General features: G+C 39.8%; 1 protein-coding gene across 1 annotated transcript in view; it reads left to right on the forward strand.

The window, feature by feature from the left end:
* Positions 1-17189, forward strand: part of Cyyr1 (cysteine and tyrosine rich 1) — a 99065-nt gene that overhangs the window by 41802 nt on the left and 40074 nt on the right. The gene's annotated exons all lie outside the window — the stretch shown is intronic.

Raw genomic sequence — 17189 nt, forward strand, 5'->3', positions numbered from 1 at the left:
TAGCAATTCCTTGAGGCAGGTGGGTCTAGTACTAGCATGTCCACTTGACAGGTGAAGAAACTGAGATCAAGAAGGGCAGGTGGCTGCCTGGGGAATCCATCAGTATTATATGTAAACAGATGTCTTCCTGTCCTGACTGCCTGCTCCCTGTCCTGGCAGCTACTTCCAAATCACCACACAGAGACTTAGTATTGTTTATAAATGCTCGGACAATAGCTCAGGCTTGTTACTAGCTAACTCTTACACTCAAATTAACCCATATTTCTATTTACGCTTTGCCACGTGGCTCATGGCCTGCTACTTCATTTTCCATATGTCTTGCTCGTTCAGCAGCTGGCTGGCATCTCTTCTGACTCCACCCTCCTTCTTCTCATCATTCCCAGTTTGGCTTTCCCACCTAACTTCCTGCCCAGCTACCAGCATGTCAGCTTTTTATTAATCAATGAGAGTAACACATATTCATAGTGTCCAGAAGGATTGTTCCACAGCAATTGAGTATTGCTAGCAACACTGAATCTCTGGCCTGTAGAGTCCTAGATCCTGATGCCTTCTTCCTCTGGCTAAGGATTCTTTCCTGAAAGACACCAGAATGTGGGGTTTGGGACCGTGGGTGGGTGGGTGGTAAAACTTGCCTCAAATAACAGCAGTGAGGGTGACAAGTCAAGACAGACACCCCCCCACCCCCACCCCGTGAGACCCACTGCATAACCAGTGGGGGCGGCAGCAAACAATGAAAATGCAGGTCCCCTTGTTCAGGCATCAAGAACATGAAGACAAAGACTATGGGGGCTGAGGGATGGCTACTCAAATATGAGGACCTGAGCTCAGGTCTCCAGCACCCACATAAGAGCCAAGCCAGACCCAGTGCCGGAGGGTGTAGGGGGACAGTTGGATTCTGGAGGCTCACTGGCCAGGCAGTCTAACCTAAATGGTGAACTCCATGTCTAGTGAGAGACTTTGTCTCAATATAGAAGGCAGAGGGTAATTAAGAAAGACATCTGACACCAACCTCTAGCTTTGAGCACACACATCACACACGTACCACACTCACAAAAGATAGTGACAGACAAGTACTAAGTGAGCTCAGGCCTTTCTAAGCATGGCTCCCTGGTGGCTGCAGAGGGTCACACCCCTCTAAGGACAGCCCTGGCTCTCATCCCCGATCCAAAGAGGTCTAGCACACGAAGCATTGCAGAGAAACTCATCTCTAGCTCTGACAAGAAGTGGCTTCTCTTGGCTAGGCTCCAAGCCTGCCCTGATGCCAGCCTCTGGTCCAGTCTACCACTGGCTGTCTCCAGTTTGCAGATGGACGATGGTGAGACATCTAGACTTCTGTGATTTTTGTGATTTAGATGCTGTTGCACGAAAGTATACTATTGGCTCTCTTTCTCTGAAGAACTCTAATACAGTGACTAATACTTATATATGGACAGTTTTTGAATATATGGCCATTCATAAAAGATAATTTCATTATAGGCAAAGCATTCACTCATTCTTGTGACAGCTTGAATGCCAGAAGCCATTTCTCATGATCTTTGACTTTCACAATACCCAAACACAAGCAAAGAGCTTGTTAAAGCTAAGCTTCACAGTGCACCACAATCATGGCTTAGACTGAGTATAGTAAGTGTGCAGAGGAAATCTCCATTCTAATGCCAGTACTCATGCTGATACATAGTAGTGCTAAACACAGTTCACACTGTCACTAGAAGAAGATGGGATGGACAGCAATAACATGAAATTGTCAAAAAAAAAAAAAAAAAGGAGGCTTTGAAGACCAGTTATTTGTTGTCACCTAAGATCTAAGGGCAGACTCTATAAGCTCTGGATACACCTTTGCCCTCTTAATCATTGTAGCAAACAGCTAAGTGCTTAATAAGATAAAAACCCAATTGCAGTGAACCGCGGGGACCTTTGTCAAGAGCAGCATTGCCCACAGCTGGTAACTTTAATTTAAATGAAATTAGGATTGATGGCATTGTCCTCAGCTGTTGCAGACCGTGCTTCTCTGTGCCTTTGTGATCTGTTCCTAAGTGCTATGCTGATTGAGCCAACCTCCAGTTCTACACAGCAGGGCACATCTTCCAAAACCACATTAATGGCTGCTCCTACAAAACCATGATTTGTACAGATTTAGTCCATTCTTGCAAAGCCAAGAAGATTCATTAGCATGTAAAGCCTACAAAATACCCATGTGGGCCAGTATTCTTGACAAGCTGAGTACATTACGAATGTCATGTCTGACATTTAATGAATGTCTCCAGTATATGCTAAAGGATTCCAAAACATTACTTTATCTAATTTCCCAATAACTCAATTATTTCCTAAAACACTGTACATCTTCCTTAAAATATGCAAAATGAACACATGCAGTGTGCTAGACACAGAATGGACTCTGAACTAGACATTCTACAAGTGAAAATGCTCCATTAACTACTATGTTACTTTAGGCAAGCTACTAATTTCTTTTTAACCCCATTTTTTCTGTATATCTGGCAGCCATGACAACTTCCACCTACAAGATTGTTCCGAGACATTAGGACTATAAATAAAGTATCTATGCAAATGCTGTGGAGAAGCACTTAGAACTGTTGAGATGGAGTCAGTGATTATTTTCACCATACCTTGAGCCCTTTGCTTGCTGCCTACATGGGCTATGTTTGTGGAGAGTGGGCAGCTACCAACAATCTTACTGGGTTAGCCCATCTGCCCACCGTGGGAAAACCTTTGTTAGAAGGCTTTAAAGAGATTTATTGATGTGATCCTCCTCTTCTTACCCTTTCCTTCACTGATTCCCACCTGGAGTCTAGAGCCATGCTCCTTAGTAACAGTAAGTCAAATTGAGTTTTGATCTGAAAATGACTCTTCAAGTTTAAAAGATAGTACCAACCCAACAGACTGAACCAAAGCTTAGATTTCATGTCCACTTATTTCTCCATTTAAGCCCATTCCAATGTTACATTAATACATTTCTGAAAAATATTATTCAAGACAAACATCTAAAGGAAACCTTTGAGAGCAAAGCAAAGTTACTTATTAACAAAATGATAATGATTTTGTGTAATATAAACATTTATTTCTACTCTGTCAAAATTGTTTTTCTGTAGTCTCTCTCAATACCCTTTCACTGACTGACAGCTGTCATGCCTTCTTGCAGAAAGCATCTCTGGATTTTTCAGTCATTAGAAATTTTGCTAAATCTTCTCCTTTATTTACAAAAATTGCTGCAATTACAGAATTAGAGTTTGTTTCTTGAAGCATCTGTGTTGTTTTTGTGAGCTCACTTCTTTGTCTAAACTTTAAACAACAAAAGGAATGATACCGTCTTCACCTTCATTATTTCTGACTTCGTGGAATTTCGAGAGACCCAATGAGTGAAAAGACCGAGTGATGGCTGAACTGTTGTGTCATTCGAACCAAGTATTCTCCTGAACCCAGAAAAGACTGTGATGCTTCAAACTTCAACACTAGTGAAATAGCCCGCTCTGGAGGAGCTGTGTCTTATTTATTGTATGAATCATCTAGCTATAATCAGGCAAAATAAAAGGAATGTACAGCAGTAGCAATGAAATGAAGCATGCCCATGCCAACAGAGACCATCTTTACTTGATGATGGAAATAAATCTATTCAGTTGTTAGTAATTGCCAACATAATAATAAAAGATATTTAAAACCGGAAAGAGTGTTCAAAGCTACTGTTTGGCTTTTCTTTCTGGTCAGCTTTCTAACCTTTGAGGTTGATGTGACGGCCACTGAGTGAAAATTAAGACAGTGGTGCTTTATTTGTTAAATGCATGGCTGGGACTATTTTACAAAATTAAAACATATCAAGTGCATCCAACACCATGCTGAGTAGGGGGATGGGAGGACTTCAGGAGTTACGCTGGTTAGTCATTAATTCCAAGCCCTCATTTATTGACAAGATTTTTATTTTCATAGAATTTTGGTCTGTGGAGAAAAAAAAAAAAGAGCAGGACCTGTCAATGCTTCTGAACTTCTATCTTCTATCTGGCTTTAGCTAGGTCCAAACGTCTAAATGACTGTTATTTCCTGCATAGCACAGTTAAAGGAGGGTAGACATTGCCTGGCTTCTGAGCGCTCACACTATGAATTAGAGCAGATATTTGGGGGTAAAGCATTAATCCAAAGCCTCTCTTCACTTCTGGAGTCAGCTCACTTTGTTTTCTACTTCATTCTTAGTGATAGACATAAACTCTTAGCTTCTCTTATGCAGGAAAAAAAGGAATTATCTCTTCTAAGGGAGATAAAATTAACAAAGTCATAGTGTTTGCAAGTCATGGGACAGTTCCTGAGTGGGATTTCTGAATTTTAAAATACTTTTAACTTCCTTATTTTCTTTCATTCCTAGGGCCCTGGAGCAAGGACAGGGATTAGTCTCCAATTTTCACGATGAGAAAAATGTAAAATAAGACTTAAAGGGGTGAAGGAGGCTTATGAAGTTTCAAAGACACATAGCTAAGAAGTGGTTCCAGACTGGAACTTGGCGTTTTTCTGCACCAAGGTCCCAAAGTGCAATCATATGCTCCTGGAGTCCTCTGGATGATGTTGGAGTTTTTTTCCTTTCATTTTTAAGCATAGTTGTTGCATTATATTTATTCAGATAATTTAAATGGCTTATGAGCTTAACAAGAAAATAAGCTCTATCTTACACTAACATTTAAAGGATATGTTTTATAAAAAACCATGTGATAATAAACTGGAGATTGTTTATAAAAAGAAAACAATTTGGGAAAATTAATTGTTCATTAAAAATCAATGGGGACTGCCCACATAGACAGTCAGTAAAATGATTTAAATGTAAGCACTGATTAGAGTGGCTTAGAGAGGTCACAGAGCCAATCACACCTTTAATTAACAAAAGGATCTTTCAGGAAGCAGAGAAGCTTCCATTTAATATACTGCTGTGAACACCTTAAAGAGCCCATACACAAATAATAATAATGTCATTTTAATTAAGAAACTGCACTGCTCAATAACAACATAAATATCTTTGTACACACACGTCCACTCACACACAATGGCACAGAATCTCCTATTGTCATAATTATAATAAAAATAAACCAATTAGCACATATTAGAAGCCAGAATCATCTGAAATAGATTCTGCTTAACCTTTGAATTTTTTAAGATAAAGGAAAAAAGTGGTATGAAAATGTTGAGTGGAAGAGAGTGAAAGGGTTATTATCATGCAAACATTAATCAAAAGAAAGGTTGGCAAAACATCTCAGTGAAAACAACAGCAATACCATCACTTTGAGGCGAAATCGAAAGCAGAGGCGGTATTTTCTAATATGGGATCATTAACTGTGGGAGGAAAGCACAATCCAATTGTACAGTTAGCATTGTAAAGACACAGCCCTAACTCACTGCAAGTAGAAATATTGTCTTAGGCTAAAATAAAGCAAAGTTGACCGAATTTTAAAGAGGAATGAGTAATGCCCCCCAATGACCACGAGAGATGTTAAGAGAACTCTCAGAACCCAAAAGATTACTTAGATGAATAATAACCATTTAAAGAAATAGGGTACAGGTAAGAATTTTACTCAAAAGATGCTGCAAAAAAGCAAGAAATGTATTTCTTTCAAGAACACATTGGGGGCATTTATAAAGTACAATAACACAGACATAAAATAGTAGCTAGAAAGTGGTATCATACAGACCAACCAATGCAAAATTACTCTACACATCAGAACAGACCACCTACAGTTCAGAAAACACCTTTTGCATACTAATGGAAATGTAAAGAGAAACCTTTGATACATGACGAAACCAAGTTGAAAGATATTCACTGGAGTATTATTTGTCATGGGCGGGTAAATATTTAAATAAACTCACACAAGATCATCCACTTGAGAAAATATAAATAAATTGTAGATTATCAGGCAATGGAATTCAATACAGTGATAAAGGGGAAAAAAGTCAGAGTTAACTAACTCATAGAAATACTTATGACATGACATGACACTAGTGGAATTCAGGTGTTTCTGGTACATGGACTGCTCTCACCCAATGTGAGGTCAAACTATTGACCTTGTATCCATCCTACTTCACAAATAAGTCTGTCAGATATGCTAAGCCTATAGGCTGATGATGATGTCCCAACACTGCGGAGAAACCTCAGGTGACTGTCCAGGTAGCTGGCTGTTTCTGTCAACTCACATTTTTTTTTTTGGAAGCTGCTTGCATACACTTCCTGTTTTTAATTTTTGTTAGGTAATATTATTTCCTTCTTGGGTCTCTGAGGGAGTTGAAGTTTAGTTAGTTAAAGGTGAAGATTAGTTGGTTATAATTGAAGATTAGTTAGTTATAGTTGAAGATTAGTTAGGATAGAAAGTGAATTAGGTACATTTTGGACTTACCAAAATAGGATAGATAATGGAATTATTTTCTCTGAGTTTGTCAAATACAAATGGACTAAACATTATTTAGGTATTTATTACTTGTTTAGGTATTAGTTATTGCACTTTTGTATATAGTTTTTCTTATGTTAGTTATAACATATAAATAATAGATAAAATGTTATAACATACAAATAATAGATAAAATTTTGATAAGGGAGTGCTATTACTTATGGATGTAGGCCTTTAGAAGAGCAGAAAATGTGGCCCAACTAGGATTGACATTTATAAGAAGTTTGACTTGAAAGAATAATAGAAGGAAGGGAGAAAGGAAATAAATACTTGAGGCAAAGTGATAAAATGCTCAGGCCAGTTAATTCCAGATGATAGGTACACGATTCTTTAAATGATCCTTGTTGGATGAAGCGAAATGTTAAAATGCCCAGATTTTCAAAGAAAAAAATTATAGTCGTTTGGCTATTTGTCCCTGTGCTTTATCCAACCTTGGTTTCAACAATTCTCACTCATATAAACCCTCCTCTTTCTCACTAATTAGACTCCCAGCGCTCCACTCAGGGCCCAGCCGTGGATCTCTGCATCCAGATCCCTCAGTCATTGGATGAGGTTTCTAGCACGACTATTAGGGTGTTTGGCCATCCCATCACCAGAGCAGGTCAATTCCGGTATGAACCAAAGGCTGAGGGGCCCCCAACTGGATCAGGCCCTCTGAATAAGTGAGACAGTTGATTGGCTTGTTCTGTTTGGGAGGCATCTAGGCAGTGGTACTGGGTCCTGGGCTCGTTGCATGAGTTAGCTGTTTGAAACCTGGGGCTTATGCAGGGACACTTGGCTCAGTCTGGGAGGAGGGGACTGGACCTTCCTGGACTGAGTCTACCAGGTTGATCTCAGTCCTTGGAGAAGGCTTTGCCCTGAAGGTGGGAATGGGGAGGTGGGCTGAGGGGGAGGGGAGGGGGGCAGGAGGGGGGAGAACAAGGGAATCCGTGGCTGATATGTAGAACTGAATGGTATTGTAAAAAAAAAAAAAAAAAAAAGAAAGAAAGAAAAGAAAAGAAAAAGAAAAAAGAAAAGAAAAAAATTACAGAAACGGGCTTGGGGAGATAGTTTTGTCAAACAAGCATGGGAACTGTGGCTCAGGTTGCCAGTCGTCGTGAAGAACTACCTATAATTCCAGCAGTCAGAGGAAGATACACAAGTCCCCCAGGGGAAGCTGGCCAAATAGACTAGATGAAATTGGCAAATTCTGGGTTCAGCAAGAGATCCTGCCTCGATTTAAAAAAAAAAAAAAAAAAAAAAAAAAAAAAAAAGTGGAGCGTGATGGGGAAAGATACCTGATAGCAACCTCTGGTCTCAACATGCACGTGAACACACACGAACACACATATGAACATACACACACTCACACCACACATGCAGAAAATAGAGAACCTTCTAAGTTGATGGTGAAGCATCTTCAGTGTCTAGGCAATCTAGCTCCACTGAGTTGGCCAAAGCCCACTTAAGCCATTATTTCTCCACCGCCAGATAGTTTATTTTAGACTGTCTTGTAGAGTTTGTTGCTGGGTAAAGAGGATTAAGGTTTCTTATGTGTACAAATGAAATATATTTCTTCCTTTCCACAACATCAACTCTGTCAGGAGCGGCCCAAACATTCAGAGTGAGCATTGTTGGGTGAATGCAACAGTAACAAATTTGGATATTCCAGCTGAGAGTCAACACATTGTAGTTATGCTTCATGAATAAGATATTTAAGCATAAGAAACGTAAGCATCCCATAACCTGCAAAAGGAATGGGTAAGCAAGAGCATATATTCGTCTTAAATGTCAAATCTGAACCTTAGAAGATACTTTTAATATAAATTATATAAGATACTTTAATTATGTAACCCTGGTTTGACAGCTATCTCACAGAATCTCATTAATCCAACTATAAATTTGTCAAAATTTTCCATCCTTGTTTTTGTTCCTATATGAGAATAATCCTAGTTCCAGCTGAGAGAATTTGACATTAATTTTCTGTACTCTTAAACATTGTTGGAGGGACCAAGTTGTTCCTTTTTGCTTATTTGCTTTGTTTATTAAAGAACTAAATAGATTTCTTCTCCTTTCCTCCTTTCTGATGACCAGAGTGGGGCCCTCTGTATCTCCCTGACTGTCCTAACAGGGGGGAAAGGGCTGTTCTCCACACACTCACTTAGTGTGGCTAACAAGGTTATGGTTCCTTCTAGCCAAAGCAAAGCAATGCATATTGTCCAAAATCTGCTGTCTTCATCACTTAAGCTACTTTAACAAGCTACCAACACAGTGTACATTTTTCACCAGTATTCCATCTGGAAGTACAGTGTTAAGGTGATGGCTAATGGAGTTCATGGCGAGGGCAGACTTTCTGGCTTACAGAGACCTGTCTTTTATCACTGTGGTCTTGCCACCTGGCAGACATACCAGACATTGATCTTGCTTCTCTTTTTATAAGAACACTGGTTTCATGACTTCATTTGTTTTCCCATAGGCCCACTTCAAAATGCCATCACACTGAAAGTTAGGGCTTTAATACATGAATTTTAAGGGCATGCAAAACCCAGTCCATAATAGTTGGATAGTGGGGGCTGGAGAAATGATTCATCAATTAAGAGCACTTGCTGCTCTTGCAGAGAACCAGGGTTCCGTTCTGGGCATCCTCATCAGACAGCTCACAACTGCCTGTGACTCCAGTTCCAGAGAATCAAACACTCTTCTGGTCTCCTCACTCACATATATGCACATGAATAAAAATAAATATTGCCGGGCGGTGGTGGCGCACGCCTTTAATCCCAGCACTCGGGAGGCAGAGGCAGGTGGATCTCTGTGAGTTCGAGGCCAGCCTTGGCTACAAAGTGAGTTCTAGGAAAGGTGCAAAGCTACACAGAGATACCCTGTCTCAAAAAACCAAAAAAATAAAAATAAATAAATATTAACAATCATTGTCTATTCATATCTTAAAGGTGATCTATATTACAACCATAGTTTCTTGCCTTTCTTCTTTCCTTCCTTCCTTCATTACACCTTCCTTATCATTTTCTTTCATTTCCCTTATATAAGTAAGAAACTGGGCTTTGATTTGATTTTTATGAAGCAAGTAGCCCCTTACAATGACATCAAGCTGAAGTAGATGGCAGACCTCCTGGGTATTCATTGAACTGTTTACTTCTTCCACAAGTACATGTTAGTTGTCTGCCACATGCCAGGCCCCTCTGCAGTGTTAAGAATTCTATTTCTGCCAACTCTAGTGTGTTGATTACACATGACTCTTGAGCACTGGAAATGATACTAAACAAAGAGAAGTACTTTCTAATTCCATTAAGTTTCGTAGCCACATGTGGTTAGTGGGTACCGGGTTGAACAGCGCAGTTAGACACTCTTCTACACCAGAAAGAGAATAGGGAGCAGCATGGGCAGCACTCCCTGCTGTAAGGAAAATGAATGAGGGGAGAACAGGGAGAAGGGTAGAGATGCTGAGGATGCAAACAGGAGCAAGTAGAAAATAGAATGAGAGTGATGGCAGAGAAGAATGTGATTGGACAGTGTATGGGGGAACAACAGATCGGAAAAACCTGTGTTCTGCCAAGCTGATCCCACATACTCTTAAGTCTGTTGTGTGTGCCCAGAACACTTTCAATTTCTCTGTGTCTGGATAAACTTATATACTTTTCCAGTTTCACTGAATGTCCAGCTGACTTTGGTTATCCTTGGAATTAAGCTGTCCTTGAATTTGTTTTCGTAAAGGACTTTTTGTGCTCTATGGTCATTAACTGTTTCTGAATCTCCTCTGGTGAGCTAAGGCTACCACAAGGCATCACCAGCTTTTTTTTTTTTTAAATCACTGTAGCAACATGCTTCCTCCAATGTAGAGTGCTTGCTCTACATTGAACATTAACTGAAGTAAATCAAGGTCTATCTTACTGTGGAAAGGTTTATTACCTTCACACAGGTTCGGGAGCGAACCCATCCATCTATGTCATCAATCCTTCTTTCACAAAGATGCGACCTCTTCACTGTGGCTGTGTCTGGTCAATCTCTGTAAGTGCTGAGACTCATTGATAGAGGAGTCAAGACCTAGGTTCCTGTGAGAGCAACAGAAACACACTTACAGGTCACAAGCAAATGCTGGAGTCCCCAAGAAATGCCTGTCTGTGTCCATGTGAAAGCCATCTGGAGTTTCCTACAGGTTCAATACAGAATTATCATCTAGGTTATTGTTGCTCAAATTTCTATAGGCCTTATAATAATAAAAACTGGAACTAGATATTGGAGGAAATGCTGAAAGATCAGAGAGGCAAAGGAACAAGCCGCTGTCATGTCCCACTTTCAATTCCATGAATCCTCTGTGTGAATGTCTCTGAATTCTCAAACTAAAGGGGTCCTCTTAGCAAAAGTCTTCAGCCAAAAGGCCTCTAGCTGAAAGGGCTTCTTCAGTCTAAAAGTCTTTAGTTCCTGTCTCCTCACACCTTATATACCTTTCTCTGTCCAGCCATCACTTCCTGGGATTAAAGGTGTGTGTGTGTCTCCCAAGCAAAGGCATGAGATCTCAAGTGCTGGATTAAAGGTGTGTGACTCCCAAGTATTGGGATTAAAGGTGTGTGCCACTACTACCTGGCTCTGTTTCTCTCCTAGACTGTAATGTCATGTAAACCATGGTGGCTTTGAACTCACAGAGATCCAGATGGATCTCTGCCTCCCAAGTGCTAGGATTAAAGTTGTGTGTCACCACTGTCTGGCCTCTATGTTTAATCTAGTGGCTTGTTCTCTACTCTGATCTTCAGCCAAAGTTTATTAGGGTACACAATATATCACCAAAGGTTATCTCAAAATTTAGGGTTTTCCCATCCCTTCTAAAAGCATTTAAACATATGTCTGATTTCCCATGAGTCTGTTCCTTTAACAAAACAACACTGTAATATTAATTTTTGTGAATAGCTAACATTTTTATATGAATTAAATATATCTAGATGAATGACTAAGTTTTCTCCTGCAATTTTCTTTCATTCGCACACCATGGAAAAATAATTAAGTTTATCTGACAGGGTACTTGAAAGATTAGAGGTAATGCCATATTAAAACTGTATATAATAACATGAAAAGTGAAAAATAGATTTCAGAAGGGACAGATTTGGACATTCCTAGCATGAGGTTGTTTTTCTTCCACAGTAATTCCACTTTATTGAGAGGCCATTATTTTTTAACCTTGATTATAGTCAAAGTTATAATTGGATAGATTATTCTAGTAAATTCTTATTCCTGGCTAAACCTTGTTCCTATTATTTCCTAGAACCCCTTCATTAATTTTTAGCTTGTATATGATTTTAATATTAAAGAAAGGAAAACGTTTGGAAGCAAATACTGCTTCAAATGTATAACACACTCTAGTGAACAATGTAAGTGACTTGGATTTTGAACATTACCATGCACAATAGAGACAGCTACTATTGCCTAGTTAGGCAGATAATTAAAAATTGATTTTATTTTGGGAGACTCCTGTAAATCTATCAAAAGTAAAGAACTTTTTACCTAGCAGAATATTCCGGTCTAATATTCTGCCATCAGTGCTTTTTGAGATGTAATTTTTTTAGAAGGATATTCAAGTTTTTAGTTGTAATAGTGGTAAATATTCTTGTAGACACTGAAAATGAAGATAATTTTTTGTAATCTAGTACCCATTTGTCACCTATTAATAAAGATATTAGTATTTATCAAGTGAGGAGAGTCTCTTTTAATATAATTTAAGACATCCTTAATATGGTTTGCCCTTCAGTTCAAACTGACTTTCAAAGGGCTTCTTAAGCTCCCAGACTGTTGCAGCACTGTAAACTATGTGTTAGAGAAAATTATGCAGGGACTTGACTAGAACTTCTTGGCAGCATCCATGAAGCTAGGATGCAATCAGTGTAGAGTTTTGTTAAAGACCGAAAGTGAGGCTCCATGCTGATGACACTGTACACACTATTGGCAGTGAGAAGGGCTTGCTTGACTCCGATCTTCTCAAGATCCCTGCACTCTGGAGGCTAAGACACGTGGATCCTTCAAAGCTACCTAGTGGGATCCTGCATCCTACAAAAAAAAGGAAGAAAAGAAGTAAGAGAAGGGAGGCAGGGACACATACTCTAACTCTCTCGTGCCAGCTTCTGCCATGTCTTACAACTGCTTCATTCCGCAAAACTCCAGTCAGAAGAAAGACTACACGAACTGGAAATACTGGAGTCAGAGAGGAGGAGTGAATTGAAAACAACCTCAGGATCCCATTTTAATTTCTTTCAAAATAAACTTTTGAAGGAAACACTGAAAAATCTGAAGGGGCCTGTATTAATTACTTTTCTATGGCTGTAAGACACGATGACCAAAATAACTTACAGAAGGAAGAAATATTTGGTGCTTATGGCTACAGTGGGATGAGAGTCCATCACCATCATGGCAACAGGCAGACATGGCAACAGGCAGGCATGGCTGCTGGAGCAGCAAGCTGAGAGCTCACATCTTAAACCATGAGCAGGAGGCAGGGAGCAAACTGGGAATGGCACATGAATGGTAAACCTCACAGCCTGCCCCCCATGACAAATTTCCTCCAGCAAGGCCACACTTCCTAAACTGACCCACACAGAGCCATCAACCTGGGGCCAACAATTCAAATACTCAAGACCATGGAAGTCATTTCATTCAAACTGCCACAGGGTCTAAGAAAGTGATATTTTATTTATGCATTATTGTTAGTACTGGACACTTTTGAAACACTGATTTTGTATAAATGGTACTACAAGAAACATGTGTGAGATTCAAAAAATGAGTCCAAATTATTGGATGTTTACAGTAAGCTTCTTGAAGTTTGTAGCATCTATACAATTGCTATTTCAGATCAAGTACATTACCACATAAATTGTATAGGAGAACACAGTTGGAGAAGGAAGGTCATTTCTGAATGCAGAAATAGGATTGTGTCCTACTCTAGATGTGACTTTCAATGAAGAGGGTGCACAATGCCAGTGACTAACTGAGAAGACTCTGAGGTGAATGAACACAATAGCAAAAGCATTGAAATTCAGTGCAACCACTTTGTCTACGACTTTGATGGCCCAGGATTTAAAGAGCTCCTCAGACACTAATTATGTTCTTTTATTTTGCTTTATTTTTTGATTATTTGTTTGCTGAGTAAAGTAGAGTCTCCTTATACATCTCAGGTTGGCCTTGAATTCATAATCTTCCTTCCTCAGCTTCCTGGATATTGAGATAGCACCAGACCAAGATCCAGTATTTTCTGTAATTACTCCCTGTGTTTTGGAGAAGATAGGACAGAGTACACATGAGTTGTAACCTGCTTGGGAGTTCTATAGCAATAGAAGAGAGACAAGCTATCTAACAAAGAGAAACTTACGGAAACATGGTGGGGGAAAGAAGTCACATTATCAGACATTCCATGTAAGACCTTTACAAACTATCCATTCCTACGTTTTTGTCTTCCTTATTTATTTAGAAGCATTTATTAATGAAGTATAATATTGTTCTGAGATACATATAGCAGAATTGGTTTAGGCTCATGTATGCCTGCCTTTAGTCCTCAGTTCCACCAATTACTTTATCTGTTAGCGTGTATTTCTTTGCCTATGGAACATGGGAATTCAGCTTCCTTGTACAGTTACTGCACATGTGCCATGAGAAACTGTAGTAGTTGTACCATGAGCTTTGATAAGTAATTAGTGCTAAAGTCAATTTCTTCTACTTGGGCCCTCTCTACACTCTGCTTGCTTCTCTCCTTTTCGTCTCTCATTTTCACCTACAGCTAGGGCCAGTCTTCTGCATCAGTCTTCCTCATCTCCAGGCTCCGGATTATATGTATAAATCAAATCAAGAGTCATTTATAGAATCCTCAGTGTTTAGGGTTCCATTCAAACTAGTTTCTCTAGTGGTTTCTCTCTAATTCATGATATGATCTCATATTTAGAGTCTAGCTGGTCTCCAATGTGGTATCTGCTGGATTCATATTTAGGTTCATGCCTTTCCAAACTCTTTGGTTTCTTGTAGAATTTAGCCTACCCATCAGACCTTTATTGCAACACTAATGTGTCTTTTACATTGGCACTGGAATTTCCTTGGGACCTTCAACTAAAGAAGGATGGATTGTGAGTTCACTAAGGATTGACTTGACTCCTAGACTCAGTCTCAGTCTATGGAGATTGGACAGGGCCTGCACACATCTGAAGCACCCCTAAAAGTACAAAGATGACCAAGTACAGTCCTAACTAACACTTAAGGACTGTAGCATGAATCTTAACAGGTCTTATCAATAAAAACAAACCTGAAGCCAGGTATTGGGGTGAATGTTGGAAGATCAGTGAAGCAGAACAAGCCACAGCTGCCTCACCTTGCCAATTCCTTAGCTGATCCTGTTCCCTCAGACTGGAAGCTTCTGTATCCTCATCCAAAATCCAAACTGCTGCTCAAAAGTCTAAAAGTTTAACCACACCTCATCCTCACACCTTAAATACCTTTCTGCCTCCTGCCATTACTTTCTGGAATTAAAGGATTTTGTTACCATGCCTGGCTGTTTCCACTGTGCCTTGAATTAACAGAGATCCAGACAGATCTCTGCCTTTGGAATGCTATGACTAAAGGCGTGTGTGCCACCATTTTCTGGCCTCTATATCTAGTGGCTGTTCTGTTCTCTGACCCCAGATAAGTTTATTAGGGTGCACAATATTTTGAGGGACACAATATCACCACAAAGGACTATATGATCCAGTAACAGATAGGAGCAGAGTGCATGACCAAAGGCCATGCAAGACAGAATATAGAAAGTGCATCAGGAAATTCAAAGTACCATGTGAATTCCTCACAGCAGAAACTCACATTAGCTTGACATATTTCTGAACTGCCATAATGAAAGTGATGTTTGAGCCTGGATTTCAGTGTTAAGTATCAATAGGTAAAGAGCAACGTAATAAGACCAGGCATGGGGCTGCCAAAGTGGTACCAAGGGAAGAATAAGTGGTGAGTGGAAACGTTAAATAAAGGCATCCTCAGCTGGTCCAGACTCTGGAAAACCAAAAGTGCTTGAGTGAGGAAAACACTTAGGATAGCAGATGTTTGATGGTAGGGTGGTGGTACACAGCCAGCCACACAAGTTACACACTGCCAACTGGCAGGGGCGTTACTCCTATACACTGGGCCTTAGACAACTCCTGTGTGTTTTATGTGACCCGCTAGCAGACGTTTTAGGCTGTGGAGTTTGTGTGCTCTAGGGTGCAACTGTTCAGCCCTGCCCTTGTAGTTCAAAAGGAGTCATAATCAAGTGCCTGAGTAAAGGATAAAATGTTTATTTCTGAACAGTAACATTTAATTTGACAGAATATTATTGTGAATTAAATGATCATGACTACTTAGCCAGGTGAAGACAAGTGATGTTGATAGCTAACTGGACATTCAAAAGCAGGCAGTAGGTCAAAATTCTGGTCCTCCAGCTGTAGCTTGGTGAGTCCTGGCAGAGGCTCAATGTAAATGATACAGTTGGAGCTGCAAGATGAAAGGTCATGGTGGCAAGCCATTGGTAGTATGCTGACTTAAGTCTAGTACATTACTGCTTATGTGGACAAGAAAAGACTAGCAGAAAAATGTGTGTGATGAGAAAGGAAACAAGTTATGCTGCTGTCATTATTCAAGCAGCTTTTATGGGGTGTGGTGTGTGTGTGTGAGGTATGTATGGTATGTGTGTGTGGTGTATAATGTGTGTATGCATATGGTATATATATGGTGTGATATGGTGTATGTGTGTGTATGTGTGCATATGGTGTGTGTGTATGGTGTATATATGGTGTGTATATATGGTGTGTATGGTGTATATATGGTGTGTGTATGGTATATGTATAGTGGGTGTGGCATGTGGGGTGTGTGTACGTATGATAGGTGTGTGTGTATATAGCTACATCTTCTGGTCTGGGATTTCTATTTTTACATAGCTACTTTCTTAATCTTTTTATTCCAAATACTCCTCACAACGTGAGCTCATCTTGGCGCTGTAGCCATCTGGCTGAGTATTGTTTTTATCACAGAAGATGGTAGAAGCAATTCTAAAGAGAATAAAAGAAGAAAAGCAATCTTTCTCAAGGTTACAGTCTTTTGCATAGGGGAGTAGCTCACATCCTTGAGTGAGGACAGTAGTATATGCTTTCAGCAAGTTAAAACAAAGAAACAGTCACTTTACAACAACCATGTCCTATTGCATCACAGTACCATAAAAAGCACCCTGTGGAACACACTGCACTGGGTTCTGTCACTTTGCTTTAAAGGCCACCACTTAGTATGTTTCAAATCGCTGGTGCAACAGCCCTGTAAAAGGCCTTATCTTGATAGCCATGTGCCATCTGACTTCCAGTGCCTGGCTGAGGGTTTCTACTGATGTCTGGCCTGGCTAAGTCCATCCTGTTTTGAGCAGCACAGCTGAGCTATGTAGACCAATAAGAAAACAGGAAATTTCATGACAAGGTTTAGTTGGAAGATTCTCACCTGTATTCTGTGTGTTGCTTAACCTAATACTGCTAGTTTATGATCTCTAATACTTTAAGCTTCCTATCTGTGGCCCTCAAGTGACTTTGAAGATATTCCTAGTGTTTAGTGTATACAATACAGCCACTAGTAGCAAGGAACATCTATTAGTGTGGCAACAGGTGGAGTTTCCACGGAGCAAACATCAGCTTACTATATGAAATACTAGCTGCTGGATACAGATGCACACAAACACAGTGAACAGATGAAGTGTTCATAGAGTCCATTTATTTACTTTGTAAGTAATTG

The sequence above is a fragment of the Peromyscus leucopus genome, chromosome 12, assembly GCF_004664715.2.
Source record: "Peromyscus leucopus breed LL Stock chromosome 12, UCI_PerLeu_2.1, whole genome shotgun sequence".
Lineage (NCBI taxonomy): Eukaryota > Metazoa > Chordata > Mammalia > Rodentia > Cricetidae > Peromyscus > Peromyscus leucopus.